The 17,140-nt window shown below is 38.2% G+C and overlaps 1 long non-coding RNA gene across 1 annotated transcript in view; it reads right to left on the reverse strand.

The window, feature by feature from the left end:
- Window positions 1–444: 444 nt before the first annotated feature.
- The window catches only part of LOC147578658 (uncharacterized), a 54,978-nt gene continuing 38,282 nt past the window's right edge, over window positions 445–17,140 (reverse strand). Inside the window, exon 3 of the long non-coding RNA XR_015254326.1 lies at window positions 445–489. This is a non-coding gene — a long non-coding RNA (uncharacterized LOC147578658). The remainder of the gene's footprint in view (window positions 490–17,140) is intronic.

Consider the following 17,140-nt stretch of genomic DNA (forward strand, 5'->3'; position numbering starts at 1 on the left):
TTTGCTGTTCAATATTTTCAGCAAATTAAACTTCTACATCAAAGGACAGTAAGGTCTGTGTCTAACAGCTTAGATGTAGGTTATACCTTTGATGTCACATGTCTCATCATTTGACACAGCAAAATGACAACAGTGCCAGAAGAGTCAGAGAATAATGAAAATAGTCTTGAAGGTGAGGCAAAGATAAAGGAGGTTCTGATTTATAGTAAAGCCTGTGGAAGTGCCTATTATTAAACGAAAGTGAAGAGAAAACATAGATGAATTGCACTTGAGGTGCAAAATGCCCAAGGAGATGGGGTGGAAAACCTCCAGAGCCAGGGATTGGTCAGGAGATAGACTTCAGAGTGAACCAACCACCACCTCCCAAAGTCTTATGGCAGAGAAGTCTCTGTTCTTCAACAGCAAGTTCAAAGTCCAGGGAAAGGACAACCAGAAAGTACCTACCTTTGGCTTCCACTTGATTCCCCATAGAGCTTGTCTGCCACATAGCTGAAATGAAAATTGGGTTATTCAGCTTCCTTACTCCAAATCCTCCTACAAATCCTTTGATCTACATATTCCATATTGTTTCAAACCATTCTTATTTCAAATCCCTCTACCAAGAGGGATTGTCATTTTTTTTTCAACAAAAGCCTGGGGGCATTTTTACCTACCATCAACTGTCTCTTCCCCTCTGACTTCTGTAAGGTGTGCTTCTTCATTCCACTTTCCCAGGACCCTATTTATTTATTTATTTATTTATTTATTTATTTATTTATTTTTTAAAGAATCCTTTCCATTATTAAAGATTAGAGCCATTGCATTAAGAACTGAAAGGGATCTTTTTTTTTTCTTTTTTTTTTTAATTTATTTATTTTTTCTCAACGTTTATTTATTTTTGGGACAGAGAGAGACAGAGCATGAACGGGGGAGGGGCAGAGAGGGAGGGAGACACAGAATCGGAAACAGGATCCAGGCTCTGAGCCATCAGCCCAGAGCCTGACGCAGGGCTCGAACTCACGGACCGCGAGATCGTGACCTGGCTGAAGTCGGACGCTTAACCGACTGCGCCACCCAGGCGCCCCCCCAGGACCCTATTTAAATATCACCTCCTTACAAAGCAGCTGACCACCTATTTGGAAACAGCAACTCTAGTCATTCTCTGTCTTTTATGCTGCTTTCTTCTTTTTCATATCACTCACCTAAACCTCAGTTTACATTATTTACTTGCTTATGTATTTACTGTCTCTCACTCCATTGGAATATTAGTTCAGTGATGCTAGGAACTTATTTCATTCATTGGTCTATCCCCAGTGCCTAGAAAGGTCCCTAACACATAGTAGTCATTTGGTATACATATTTGTTGAATAATTAGTGGAAAAAGAGGTCAGTAGCTGAATGTCTTTGTTTCCACCACATTGTGTTCATTCTAGCTTCCTATTGTACAGTGATTGTGAATTTCCATATTCTAGGTCCACCATTAGTCTGCCAGCTCCTTAAATATTGTAGAGCTAGATCTTAATTGAATTTTGACTATAAGGTCTGGTGCACTGTGGTACCTGAGAAAATACTTGTCTAGTAAACATAAATTTCAAAAATGAACAAAAAAGACTAAATATGAAAGCTATTGAAGTGTTTTTAAAATTGAGAATCATAGTGTATTTCCAAAAATAATTAAACATATCAAGATAATACTGCTGTGACATCAAAACTGGTCCAGTAACAAATATCTCTCTGTCTCAGCCATTAATAAAAAGTACCAGACACTGATTTTATCTTGTAGGATTCTCAATATACCCCTGCAGGGTCCCATTATTATTATTCCTAAATTATAGGTAGGGAAATTGAGGTGAAAAATTGTTAAGCATCTTGTCCAGAATCACACAGCTAATAAATGCTAGGATTTGAATCCTAGTCATATTAACAGCTGTCTTTAGGAGTCCTTCAGTATCTACTCTTCAGACTGATCTGATATTTCAAATATTATTTTCTCCATTTCCTTTTACCATGAATCCCCATTTTCTATTTCTCTCTTCTAACAATCAAGTTAATATCACTAACTTAAGAACTTAAACACTGCAAAGCTTCATTAAGGTTTGGATGCTAAACTCTTAAAACATACTTAATAATAAATATGTATCCCCTTGCAAAAAGGGAGGCTAACAAAGGTTAATGTCGTCCTTGGGGTGGTAAAATTTAAATTTCATTAGAGTTTCCTAAGCTTATTTTAGAGGAAAAAAATGTTACAATCTTTTCATAAAACCTGCATTTCAAGGCACTTCTATGATTTATGAATTTCTCTCCCATAGAAAACGAGTGATATATAGCTGGAGTCTAATTCATTCCAACTCATCAGATGCATTTTGTAATTCCATATTACCTTTTGAATCAATAGGCATTTAATACGGAGGAGATGTATTTAGGTTTGAAAGAGGATAAAAATTAGACAGTGAGCTATTCCTTACATGGAATCCTGTTAACATATTTTCATATGGTGTCAGGTCAAACACCTTTTTTTTTTTTTTAGACTCATTGCCCAATATTCTTTAGCTGCTGTATAATTTACTTACACTATGCTTATAGGCAATATTAATTTGCATGGGTTAAAAAGGGTCATTAGTGTATTATTAAGTATTTGTACGGCCTTTGACAAAGATAAAGTGTTATATTAGTAACTGTGTGTACCAAATTAATATTTCCTTCCTCAGAACCTTAAATTTTAAAGTTTTCGGAGGGAATCCTGGGAAGATGGCGGCGTAGGAGGACTCTGGGCTCATCCTGCGTCCTGCTGATTACATAGATTCCACCTACACCTGCCTAAATAACCCAGAAAACCGCCAGAAGACTAGCAGAACGGAGTCTCCAGAGCCAAGCACAGAGAGGCCCAGGGAAGAGGGTAGGAAGGGCGGCAAGGCGGTGCGCGCTCCACGGACTGGTGGGAGGGAGCCAGGGCGGAGGGGCGGACTGCGGGCCAAGCAGAGGCCCCGAGTCTGTCTGGCAAAAGCGGAGGGACCAGACAGAGTGTGTTCAGAGAGCAAGCAGGACTTGACATCTGGAAGGTTATAAACTAACAGCTCTGCTCAGAGAACGGGAGGGCTGGAGGACAACGGAAGGGAGAGTTGTTGAGCCCCGGACCACAGAGCTCAGCTTTGCGGGGAACAAGGCACTCGCCAGCGCAATCTCCCTCGCCCATCCCCCGGCCAAAATCCCAAAGGGAACCAGTTTCTGCCAGGGAACTTGCAGCGCGCAAACACCCAACGCTGTGCTTCTGCAGATCCATCCCTCCGGCAGGTCTGACTCCCTCCCGGTGCTGCAGGGCCCCTCCCGAAGCGGATCTCCAAAGGAAAAGCAAGCTGAGCCTGCCCCTCCCGCCCCGTGCACCTTGCCAATCCACCCCAGCTAATACGCCAGATCCCCAGCACCACAAGCCTGGCAGTGTGCAAGTAGCCCAGATGGGCCATGCCACCCCACAGTGAATCCCGCCCCTAGGAGAAGGGAAGAGAAGGCACGCACCAGTCTGACTGTGACCCCAACGGTGGGCTGGGGGCAGACATCAGGTCAAACTGTGGCCCCGCCCACCAACTCCAGTTATATAACACAGCACAGGGGAAGTGCCCTGCAGGTCCCCACCACTCCAGGGACTATCCAAAATGACGAAACGGAAGAATTCTCCTCAAAAAAATGTCCAGGAAATAACAACAGCTAATGAACTGATCAAAAAGGATTTAAACAATAGAACAGAAAGTGAATTTAGAATAATAGTCATAAAATTAATCGTTGGGCTTGAAAACAGTATAAAGGACAGCAGAGAATCTCTTGCTACACAGATCAAGAGACTAAGGAACAGCCAGGAGGAGCTAAAACATGCTATCAATGAACTGCAAAATTAAATGGAGACAACTACGGCTCGGATTGAAGAGGCAGAGGAGAGAATAGGTGAATTAGAAGATAAAATTATGGAAAAAGAAGAAGCTGAGAAAAAGAGAGATAAAAATATCCAGGAGTATGAGCGGAAAATTAGAGAATTAAGTGATGCACTAAAGAGAAATAATCTACGCATAATTGGTATTCCAGAGGAGGAAGAGAGAGGGAAAGGTGCTGAAGGTGTACTTGAAGAAATAATAGCTAAGAACTTCCCGGATCTGGGGAAGGAAAAAGGCATTGAAATCCAAGAGGCACAGAGAACTCCCTTCAGACGTAACTTGAATCGATCTTCTGCATGACATATCATAGTGAAACTGGCAAAATACAAGGATAAAGAGAAAATTCTGAAAGCAGCTAGAGATAAACGTGCTCTAACATATAAAGGGAGACCTATAAGACTCGTGACTGATCTCTTTTCTGAAACTTGGCAGGCCAGAAAGGAATGGCAGGAGATCTTCAATGTGATGAACAGAAAAAATATGCAGCCGAGAATCCTTTATCCAGCAAGTCTGTCATTTAGAATAGAAGGAGAGATAAAGGTCTTCCCAAACAAACAAAAACTGAAGGAATTCGTCACCACTAAACCAGCCCTACAAGAGATCCTAAGGGGGATCCTGTGAGACAAAGTACCAGAGACATCGCTACGTGAAACCTACGGACATCACAATGACTCTAAACCCATATCTTTCTATGATAACACTGAATGTAAATGGACTAAATGTGCCAACTGAAAGACATAGGGTATCAGAATGGATAAAAAAACAAGACCCATCTATTTGCTGTCTACAAGAGACTCATTTTAGACCTGAGGACACCTTCAGATTGAGAGTGAGGAGATGGAGAACTATTTATCATGCCACTGGAAGTCAAAAGAAAGCTGGAATAGCCATACTTATATCAGACAAACTAGACTTTAAATTAAAGCCTGTAACAAGAGATGAAGAAGGGCATTATATAATAATTACAGGGTCTATCCATCACGAAGAGTTAACAATTATAAATGTCTATGCGCTGAATACGGGAGCCCCCAAATATATAAAACAATTACTCACAAACATAAGCAACCTTATTGATAAGAATGTGGCAATTGCAGGGGACTTTAATACTCCACTTACAGAAATGGATAGATCATCTAGACACACGGTCAATAAAGAAACAAGGGCCCTGAATGATACATTGGATCAGATGGACTTGACAGATATAGTTAGAACTCTGCATCCCAAAGCAACAGAATATACTTTCTTCTCAAGTGCACATGGAACATTCTCCAAGATAGATCACATACTGGGTCACAAAACAGACCTTCATAAGTATACAAGAATTGAAATTATACCATGCATACTTTCAGACCACAATGCTATGAAGCTTGAAATCAACCACAGGAAAAAGTTTGGAAAACCTCCAAAAGGATGGAGGTTAAAGAACACCCTACTAAAGAATGAATGGGTCAACCAGGAAATTAGAGAAGAAATTAAAAAATATATGGAAACAAATGAAAATGAAAATACAACAATCCAAACGCTTTGGGATGCAGCAAAGGCAGTCCTGAGAGGAAAATACATTGCAATCCAGGCCTATCTCAAGAAACAAGAAAAATCCCAAATACAAAATCTAGCAGCACACCTAAAGGAAATAGAAGCAGAACAGCAAAGACACCCCAAATCCTGCAGAAGAGGAGAAATAATACAGATCAGAGCAGAAATAAACAATATAGAATCTAAAAAAAAACTGTAGAGCAGATCAACGAAACCAAGAGTTGGTTTTTTGAAAAAATAAACAAAATTGATAAACCTCTAGCCAGGCTTCTCAAAAAGAAAAGGGAGATGACCCAAATAGATAAAATCATGAATGAAAATGGAATTATTACAACCAAACCCTCAGAGATACAAGCAATTATCAGGGAATACTATGAAAAATTATATGCCAACAAACTAGACAACCTGGAAGAAATGGACAAATTCCTAAACATCCACACGCTTCCAAAACTCAATCAGGAGGAAATAGAAAGCTTGAACAGACCCATAACCAACGAAGAAATTGAATCAGTCATCAAAAATCTCCCAACAAATAAGAGTCCAGGACCAGATGGCTTCCCAGGGGAGTTCTACCAGACGTTTAAAGCAGAGATAATACCTATCCTTCTCAAGCTATTCCAAAAAATAGAAAGGGAAGGAAAACTTCCAGACTCATTCTATGAAGCCAGTATTGCTTTGATTCCTAAACCAGACAGAGACCCAGTAAAAAAAGAGAACTACAGGCCAATATCCCTGATGAATATGGATGCAAAAATTCTCAAAAAGATACTAGCAAATCGAATTCAACAGCATATAAAAAGAATTATTCACCATGATCAAGTGGGATTCATTCCTGGGATGCAGGGCTGCTTCAACATTCGCAAATCAATCAATGTGATATATCACATTAATAAAAGAAAAGATAAGAACCATATGATCCTGTCAATCGATGCAGAAAAGGCCTTTGACAAAATTCGGCAACGTTTCTTAATAAAAACCCTCGAGAAAGTCAGGATAGAAGGAACATACTTAAAGATCATAAAAGCCAATGGGGCGCCTGGGTGGCGCAGTCGGTTAAGCGTCCGACTTCAGCCAGGTCACGATCTCACGGTCCGTGAGTTCGAGCCCCACGTCAGGCTCTGGGCTGATGGCTCGGAGCCTGGAGCCTGTTTCCGATTCTGTGTCTCCCTCCCTCTCTGCCCCTCCCCCGTTCATGCTCTGTCTCTCTCTGTCCCAAAAATAAATAAACGTTGAAAAAAAAATTAAAAAAAAAAAAAAAAAAAAAGATCATAAAAGCCATTTATGAAAAGCCCACAGCTAACATCATCCTCAGTGGGGAAAAACTGAGAGCTTCTTCCCTGAGATCAGGAACATGACAGGGATGCCCACTCTCACCGCTGTTGTTTCACATAGTGTTGGAAGTTCTAGCATCAGCAATCAGACAACAAAAGGAAATCAAAGGCATCAAAATAGGCAAAGATGAAGTTAAGCTTTCACTTTTTGCAGATGACATGATATTATACATGGAAAATCCGATAGACTCCACCAGAAGTCTGCTAGAACTGATACATGAATTTAGCAAAGTTGCAGGATACAAAATCAATGTACAGAAATCAGTTGCATTCTTATACACTAATAATGAAGCAACAGAAAGACAAAGAAACTGATCCCATTCACAATTCCACCAAGAAGCATAAAATACCTAGGGATAAATCTAACTAAAGATGTAAAAGATCTGTATGCTGAAAACTATAGAAAGCTTATGAAGGAAATTGAAGAAGATATAGAGAAACGGAAAAACATTCCGTGCTCATGGATTAGAAGAATAAATATTGTTAAAATGTCAATACTACCCAAAGCTATCTACACATTCAATGCAATCCCAATCAAAATTGCACCAGCATTCTTCTTGAAACTAGAACAAGCAATCCTAAAATTCATATGGAACCACAAAAGGCCCCGAATAGCCAAAGTAATTTTGAAGAAGACCAAAGCAGGAGGCATCACAATCCCAGACTTTAGCCTCTACTACAAAGCTGTAATCATCAAGACAGCATGGTATTGGCACAAAAACAGACACATAGACCAATGGAATAGAATAGAAACCCCAGAACCAGTCCCACAAAGGTATGGCCAACTAATCTTTGACAAAGCAGAAAAGAACATCCAATGGAAAAAAGACAGTCTCTTTAACAAATGGTGCTGGGAGATCTGGACAGCAACATGCAGAATATTGAAACTAGACCACTTTCTTACACCATTCACAAAAACTCAAAATGGATAAAGGACCTGAATGTGAGATAGGAAACCATCAAAACCCTAGAGGAGAAAGCAGGAAAAGACCTCTCTGACCTCAGCCATAGCAATTTCTGAATTGACACATCCCCAAAGGCAAGGGAATTAAAAGCAAAAATGAAATACTGGGACCTTATGAAGATAAAAAGCTTCTGCACAGCAAAGGAAACAACCAACAAAACTAAAAGGCAACCAATGGAATGGGAAAAGATATTTGCTTATGACACATCGGACAAAGGGTTAGTATCCAAAATCTATAAAGAGCTCACCAAACTCCACACCCGAAAAACAAATAATCCAGTGAAGAAATGGGCAGAAAACATGAATAGACATTTCTCTAAAGAAAGACATCCAGATGGCCAACAGGCACATGAAAAGATGCTCAACGTCGCTCCTCATCAGGGAAATACAAATCAAAACCACACTCAGATATCACCTCACGCCAGTCAGAGTGGCCAAAATGAACAAATCAGGAGACTATAGATGCTGGCGAGGATGTGGAGAAACGGGAACCCTCTTGCACTGTTGGTGGGAATGCAAATTGGTACAGCCACTCTGGAAAACAGTGTGGAGGTTCCTAAGAAAATTAAAAATAGACTTACCCTATGACCCAGCAATAGCACTGCTAGGAATTTACCCAAGGGATACAGGAGTACTGATGCATAGGGGCACTTGTACCCCAATGTTTATAGCAGCACTCTCAACAATAGCCAAATTATGTAAAGAACCTAAATGTCCATCAACTGATGAATGGATAAAGAAATTGTGGTTTATATATACAATGGAGTACTACGTGGCAATGAGAAAATGAAATATGGCCCTTTGTAGCAACATGGATGGAACTGGAGAGTGTGATGCTAAGTGAAATAAGCCATACAGAGAAAGACAGATACCATATGGTTTCACTCTTATGTGGATCCTGAGAAACTTAACAGAAACCCATGGGGGAGGGGAAGGGAAAAAAAAAAAGAGGTTAGAGTGGGAGAGAGCCAAAGCATAAGAGACTCTTAAACTGAGAACAAACTGAGGGTTGATGGGGGTGGGAGGGAGGGGAGGGTGGGTGACGGGTATTGAGGAGGGCACCTTTTGGGATGAGCACTGGGTGTTGTATGGAAACCAACTTGACAATAAACTTCATATATTGAAAAAAAATTGAAAGTTTTCTTATTTTTCTTTTGTTATTAGATAATTTATATGGTTCTGTTCATAAAACTCATCATTTTGAAGTACTTTTATTCACATATTTATTCATTTACTCAACAAATACAAATAGAGAGCCCACTTATTATAACAGGCTCTATGCTTGTACTGGGAATACTGTGGGGGGAAAAACAGACACAAAGAGTGAAAAATAATGTGCAGAGGCATCTCTGAATGCCATTATAATTATAAAATTAAATGAAGTTACAACTTATTGTCAGATATTACATACAGGCCAGGTCCTGTGGTTGAGGAAATGATGTAATACTTTAAGGGTTACATCAACTCTCTCCATTAACTATGGTACCATTTAAAATATATGTGCAATGTAAACCTATTATATATATCCCAATATCTAAGCATGCAAATTATAAATATATAGGTTGCTTCACACTTTACTAAGTTACTGCGGCATATTTTGAATTTATTTCTGTGCAGTCTTTGAAAAAAGAAATTGTTATTATCTTTTGGTCATGGTTTAGGTTTGCTTGGGATGGAAGACAGAAGAATGGGTTAATTTTTGAACCAATAAAGTCCTGGAATTTCATGTAGAAGAAACCATATGAGATGAGGCAGGGGGTCTGTGTGCCCAGGACAGCAATTAATCTCATTTGGTTAGGGCATAATGGTAGTGAAGAACACTGGGAGATAATGTTGAAAATGCAGTTTGGCAGGGGTGTTGAGAATTGTACTTGGCAAGTCAAGGAGTTGACAGTTCTTGTGCAGGAGAGTAACACGATCAGAACTGGGCTCTGAAGAGATTATTGTGACAACAACGTAGAGAATGAATTGGGAGAGGGGACAGAGGAGAAAAAGATGCTAATGGAAGGCATAAAGGTCAAACCTAGTGAAGGACTGAACTACAAGAGTTGATGTAAGAATGCGGAGGTAAAATAAACGTTGAAAAAAAAATTTAAAAAAAAAATAAAAAAAAAAAAAAAAGAATGTGGAGGTAAGAAAAAGTGCTGCAGAAAGACAATTAACAACACTGGGGAACAGATTGGATTTGGACCAAGAGGAATCTTCTCACAAAATAGGGCAAGTTTTTTTAGAATTTGTCTCATTAAAGTTTCTGATAATGACAAATCAATACAAGGGGTTTTAAGGTTTCCTCATCTAAGATAACTGCCTCTGTAGAAAATGTTAATATTTATTAAAAATGAAATATCACACAAAATCATAGGCTAAATATTATATTTATAAACATTTATTAAAGTTATTTTAATAATAAATAGTTATCAAGCACTTACCAGATAGCATGTTAAAATGTACCAGATGGCATGTTAAAGATGTTACATATTACATTCATTATCTAGCTGAAACCACAACAAACCTACAGGGAGGTTCAGTTATTATCCCCTTTTTACAACTGAGAAAACTGAAAATCAGAGAACTGAAGCAACATTAATCCAGAATTTGGACTCAGCTCTGCCAGACTCTGCAGTATGAACACTTAGCCAAATTTACACATGAGAGAGAAATAATTACTTCACCCTGAAGACCAAAGAAGTTAAAAGAATTTGTACTACTTACTTATCAAAATGAAATGTTGAAGTCTTTCGCCAAAATAGGACAAATGTCTATCTACTGAGTATGTACTGTGTGCCAACCTATGCTTTAAATGCTTAGATACTGGATTCTTAGGTACTGAATTCTTACATGACAAGGATAAAGAAAAAATATATATAAACATTCAGAGAATATTTTCATTCCTATTGCTCAGCTACTTACACACACTGCTGACTGGTAAAGTAGCAGAGAGAAACACTGGAGAGAGCTAAGAGGCAAACTTATTTCGCCTATGAAGCAGCATAGGACTGCCCAGTGAAGAAGAAAAAAGGGCTGGAATGAAGAAGTAAGGATGGACTAAGATTGGAATTGGTGTATGCTAAGGCTTTGCAGGAGAAGAGGACAGATTAAACTATTTATGGTGCTGGAGATTATTGATGGTATTTGAGGGAAAAGGAGATGTTCAAAGGAAATGTTTTAGAAAATTTTACTCAATGTGTGCTATGCAACCACTTCATTAATATTCTGAAGAGATATTTAGGGAAGACACATTACATTTCAAGACGTTGGAGGATTGGATTTTTGTTAACTATGGATAGATACATCACCATGCTAACCAGAATATACTTAGAAAGCAGCCTCAACGTTTTATATACATGTGGAATTATGTATCATGCCTGTTCTGAGATGTGGTCCCATGTAATCTATTTCTAATCATCTTTAAAGTATGAAAGATTAAAAATAAATAAATTCCTAGAGCACCTGGATGGCTCAGTCTGTTAAGCATCTGACTCTTGATTTCGGCTCAGGTCATGATCTCACAGATCGTGAGATCAATCCCCACATCAGGCTCTGCACTGTCAGCATGGAGCTTGCTTGAGATGCTCTGTCGCCCTTTCTCTCTGCCCCTCCACTGCTCACTGTCTATCTCTCACTCTAAAAATAGAGAAATAAACATTTTATTTTTTATTTTTTTTAATTTTTTTAATGTTTATTTTTGAGATAGAAAGAGACAGAGCATGAACGGGGGAGGTCAGAGAGACAGGGAGACAGAGAATCTGAAGCAGGCTCCAGGCTCTGAGCTGTCAGCACAGAGTCCGACGCGGGGCTCGAACTCACAGACCATGAGATCATGACCTGAGCCGAAGTTGGACACTTAACCGACTGAGCCACCCAGGCGCCCCGAGAAATAAACATTTTAAAAAAGAGTAAATAAGTTCCTTTTTCTTTGTCAATTAGACTAATTTAAGGATATCCTTATAATAATATTGTTACTCATTTAATTTCTGAAATTGGTTTTTGTTTGTTTGTTTTTTTTAAGAGGGTGACATTGAGGTGGAGGCATAACTAGCAGCAAGGTAGCCAAATCTAACCTATATAGAATACAGAATGGCGATTACAATCATCTACCATAGTGGAGTTTAAAGATTAAAATAATCTACTTGGGTGGCAAGGAGTGGGAAATCCAAAGTGACAGTGGGAAATCAGGGATTGAGAATGGCAACCTTAGATAGAGCTCCCACTAACTAGTAATGACCATCCACCTCTCTGTGTCCAAATTGTATAGTCCTATATTCAACCTGCCCCCAAATTCTATTACTATGTACATATTTAGAGGTCACATAAGAAACATTAGATCCATAGCTCATTAGGGAAAGCCCAAAATTTTTTCTTTACTTTTCTGAGTTATTCTCTGGATGAGAATCCTCCTCTACCTTAATATTTCAGAAACTAGTTTTGGAGTTTTGTTTTGCTTTGCTTTGAACCCCATTTTCCCTAATACCAGCCTTTTCTTCTCTACTCATGTTCTCCCATAATTACCATCACCAATGGATACATATTCCTAAATGGTAACTTAAGCTCTGATAAAGGTTTAAAAAAAGGTCTGTGAAAAGGAAAAAAAAATAACTGACAAAGATTATTAAACATAATATCCTGCTTGATTTTTTTTCTTTTTTTTTTTTTTTTTTTTTTTTGCGGATCGATCTCCTGACCCATTTTTTAGGTTTGGATTCCTGTGTAATTCCTTGAATAACTTACCCTGTTTTTATTCTCAGTTTTGAATATTGTCTTTACCTTTGTCCCGACACTTTCCCATTTTTGTTCATCCATCTTGTGGCCAGATATGCCTCCCTTCTTTTAGACTATGAAACAACTCTAGCCTTGCTCTCTAATACTCCATTCTCCAAACCAACCCCATCCTCAGTTCTCCTGTTATTTTACTGCTGAGTCACCAGGGAACTGAGGAAGCCCAGGCCAGAACGAGAAAACTAGCCCAGCAGGATGTAAAGCAAGTGCGGCATAGAATAGCTCATGTCTTGAGAAGTTCATATTGTCAGGAGCCAAGGGATTCATAAATTCATTCAGGAAGAATCTTGGTTGGCATCCAAGATCTAACATCTAACCAAAAGAGACTCATAAGACACAGAGTTTGAGTCAGCCACCTGAAGTTGACTATGGACATAGACACAAGTTAGTCATGGTGAAACAAGCTAAAGATGGTCAGAGACCAGATTAAAATAGTGATGGGCAGGATGGGGTACTGGATAGAATCTGGATCAGGAAACCTGAAAATCATTTTGTTGTGGTATAAACAGCCTAAATAGGAATAAAGAGGAGATGTGAATGATCCTAGGGCAAGCACAGGGTACCTCCTACTCTAGTTATAAATGTCCTTCCGGGTATACATAATCTTGACTGCTTTGCAGAGTGAGTTGGCACTATAAAGGAAGGTACTTTCTGCTAATAATTGTAAGAGCAAGAAAGCTACAGACTTTTATTTAACATTCATCATTAACTTTCATAGTCATTATGTATCCAAATACATAATCTATTTGCCTTATTTCCCTATTGATGGTTTCTTCCCCCAAAGTATTTGAGCATTTTCTGTAGATAATGTCTGCTTATTCAGAAATTAACCATAATTGAATGTAAACTGAATAGTTACTATTTACTCTATATTGAAAAAGTTTGTCTAACTAATTTTTTCAAGTAATTTCTCAGAAAACAAAATGTTAAATGCTCATATGACAAATGGTATGCATATTGGTAACCTATTGGTAGGGTTAAGAATGGGGTAGGTAAGGAGACTGAAGGAAAAGAAATTGTTGACTCCAATTCTATACTACAGTTACAGTGAAGAATGTAGATTTTGTCCTCATCTTTGCCAGCACTGCTGATGTGTTAAATGTGCTAGATTACCTTATTTCCTCATTCTATCCTAATGTTGACTTTTTATGTACCTCATAAACATATGAGGGATAAGTGTGAGATCGTAGGTAAGGTCATATGAGATCCCCTGAAAAATGTATCTTTGGAAGCACAGCATGTTATAATTAAGACAATTTCCACAGCCTTGAAGTCCTCAAAAGGTCCCAGGCTTAGTTTGGTTTGGTGCCAGAATATATCAGGTTGACAGCCAACAATCATTGCTTGCTTTCTTTCTTTTTTCTTTCTCTTTCTTTCTTTCTTTCTTTCTTTCTTTCTTTCTTTCTTTCTCTTTCTTTTTTTTGTTTTCTAATAAAGAGAAGACTTCTGTCACACTTAGTCCTACATATTAAATTACCATACTACCACAGGAGTTTGATGAGTTTCCATTTATTTGAGCCAGCACTCAATATAAAACAATAGATGCTGACCTGACACATGAGTACAGGACAGTCATTTTTATCTTGGCCAAAAAAAAAAAAAAGGGGGGGGGGCAAGGTTAGCTTCTCCTTTAAAAGAATTTAGTGCTATCTCCTTATTTTGTTCCTATTAACTTTTCCCACTAAACAATATTTTAAAAAAAGGATATAATATTATGAAAATATGAAATTATAAATGCATCCAGGGATGCCCAGGTGGCTCAGTCAGTTAAGCATCTGATTCTTGATTTCAGCTCAGGTTATGATCTCATAGTTCTTGAGATCCCACATCAGGCTCTGTGTTGACACTGCAGAGCCTGTTTGAGATTCTCTCTTTCCATCTAGCTCTGTGCCCTTCCCCCACTTACTTTCTCTCTCTCTCCCAAAATAAATAAACTTAAAAAATATTTTTAAAATAATAAAAATACATACATACATACATACAAAGAACACATACAAGTGTCATGAACAGTTGTTGAAAAGGTGTTCACTATCACTCATCATCAGAGATGTGTGAATCAAAGCACAATAAAATATCACCTCACATGTTACAACAGCTACTATCAGCATTACCTGGTGGCTCAGTCCAGTAAGCCTCCAGCTTTGGCTCAGGTCATGATCTTGTGGTTCACAAGGTGGAGCCCTGCATTGGCTGTGTGTTGACAGCTCAGAGCCTGGAGTCTGCTTCAGATTCTGTGTCTCCCTTTCTCTCTGCCCCTTCCCTGTTTACACTCTTTCTCTCTCTCTCTCAAAAATAAATAAACATTAATTTTTTAAAAAAAATTAAACAAAAATTTAAAAAGATTGCTACTATCAAAAAGGTAGGAGATAGCAAGAGTTGGTAAGGGTGTGGAGAAAAGGGAATCCTTGCACACTGTTGATGGGAATGCAAATTGGTATAGCCATTATGGAGAACAGTATGGAGGTTATTCAAAATATTAAAAATAGAACTATCATATGATCCAGCAATACCACTTCTGGGTATCTATCCAAAGGAAATAAAGTCAGTATCTCAAAAAGATATCTACCACTCCTACATTCACTGCAGCATTAATCATAATAGCGAAGATATGGAAACAATCTAAGTGCTAATGGATGAATAGAAGAAAAATGTGGTGTATATATATAATGGAATATTATTCAGCCACAAAAAGGAAGGAAATCCTTCCATTTGTGACAACATGGATGAGCCTGGAGTACATTATGCTATGTGAAATAAGTCAGACATAGAAAGACAAATTCTATATGATTCCATGTATGTGTGGAATCTTAAAAAGTCCACCTCATAGAACCAAAGAGAAAAGTGGTTGCCAGGGGTTGGGGGAAGCAGGAAATGCAGAGATGTTGGTCAAAGGTTACAAACTGTCAGTTATAAAATGAATAAAATCTGGGAATCTAAAGTATAGCATTGTGACTATTGTTAATAATACTGTACAAAATTTGCTAAGACAGTAGATCATAAATGTTCTTACCACACGCACACACACACATGCACACACACAATTATGTGAGGTGATAGATGTGTTAATTAACTTGATTATGATAATCATCTCACAATGTGTATATATATTAAACCATCACATTATGCCATTGTGCATCCTAAACAATTACAAATGCATATTAATAGGTTGTTTTCTCTATCAACATTAAGTAGCAAATGTTTTTAAAAAGTGGATTTAGGATTGGAAGCCTTAGAAACACTAAAATGTGTGGGGAGCTGAAGAAGAATCACCCACAAAGGCACAGAGACAGAATGGTCAGGGAAGTTCGGAGATAGCCACAGAAAGCTTTATCATGGAAGCCAAAAGGTTATAGATTTTTCACCAGAAGTGTATGTTAGGTATGGTAGAGAAAATGTGCTCAGAAAGCAATAAAGAAATTGAATATGAAAAGGCTTGAAAGTGACCATTGACATTGACAATTAGGATGATGTTAATTTCATCATAAAGTAGCTTTCACAGAGTCATAAGCTACATTGTGTGAATGTGTGAATAGAGAAGGTCTGGATTCCAGCTGGAAATGGGAGTGGGCACAGTCAGGAAAATGACAGGGAAAGCCAAAGAGAAGAAAGGTCAAGAAAGACATTTTTTAAGCCTTAGAGAAAGGAATATATTCATTGCCCAAATGGAAGGAGTCAGTAGAAGAAAACAGACTGAAGACTTAGTTGAGAGAGAGGAGTTCTGGGTCCATTTTGAATCCTACCTATGCATTTAGCTATCACCTAGACTCCGGGACTAACTCTTCGTCCAAAGAGAATGTCATAAGCTTTAGGCTAGCATTTGAGTCTCAAGTCACCCTTGCTGATTTCTGCTACTTTCTGACTTTGTTACAGGTCCTAGTTCCTATGCTCTGGCTTTATCCCTTGCGATCAAGTCCTAAACTTGAGCCATAATTCACACAAATTCTCCTATTCCAAATTTCTACCTGGATTAATCTCCAAGATTCTTTGTTCTTCTCTCTAGAATTTAGATGTATGACACATATTCCACTGTTTTTCCTCAGGTATGATATATACACTGTGACCTGCTTATCCCTATGCCCTTCTTCCTGTTAACATAATCCCAATTCTGCTTAAATACCAAGCGACCATATGTGTTAAGGGCAGTGAGCCCCTTCCCACCTCAGGAAGAATTTTTCTTAGTCAAAACTAGTTATGGAAATTCTATCCCCCTGAATATTGATTTGCTCTCAAACAGAATGTGTCAAAATTTTCATCTGCTGATAGTCTAGGAAAGGAGAAGCCCTGGAAGAAAAATGTCAACTTTTTTTTTCTTTTTTTACTTGATATGACTGCGTCTACACAGAGTATCTGGCATTCAGTCACAGCCAGTGACCACAAAAGAACATAGGACTACTGAGCAAGAAGAGGGAGAGAACCCAGGTTTATCAATGAGCCTCTGAATTTGTCACAGAATTGCCTACCTTCAGTCTTGTTATATGAGATTATCTGTTTTCCTACATATATTTTATTGGATTTTTCTCTTTCTTTAAACAAATAGTATATAAATGACATATTGCATAAGTAAAATCTAGAAAAAAAGTGATTTCACTGAGGTCATACTACATGTCAGTTATTTTATATGCATTATTTTA

The sequence above is a fragment of the Puma concolor genome, chromosome C1 (assembly GCF_028749965.1).
Source record: "Puma concolor isolate L17-30 chromosome C1, mPumCon1.1.hap2, whole genome shotgun sequence".
Classification (NCBI taxonomy): domain Eukaryota; kingdom Metazoa; phylum Chordata; class Mammalia; order Carnivora; family Felidae; genus Puma; species Puma concolor.